Here is a 250-nt window from a genome sequence, read left to right as displayed (position 1 = left end):
AGACCGGACAGGGGGACGAGTCTTTACTGTAGGGTCTGATCAGAGCATGAGCAGAGTGAGGTGGGACTATAATGATGAGACCCTGGTTATCTCTAATGTCTCCGTGGGGGACGCGGGGGGGTACTGGTGTTTAGTTTATGGTCACTATGATAATTACCAGTGTGGGTCAGTGGAGAGGACGGTGCTGGTCTACGTGGAGCCCTTTGGGGTCTACTCCACCTTCTTCAAAGTGAGATGCTCAGTGCTCAGC

This window comes from Etheostoma cragini, chromosome 8, assembly GCF_013103735.1.
Source record: "Etheostoma cragini isolate CJK2018 chromosome 8, CSU_Ecrag_1.0, whole genome shotgun sequence".
In the NCBI taxonomy this organism is placed as follows: domain Eukaryota; kingdom Metazoa; phylum Chordata; class Actinopteri; order Perciformes; family Percidae; genus Etheostoma; species Etheostoma cragini.
Note: the sequence above shows the minus strand (reverse complement) of the source record.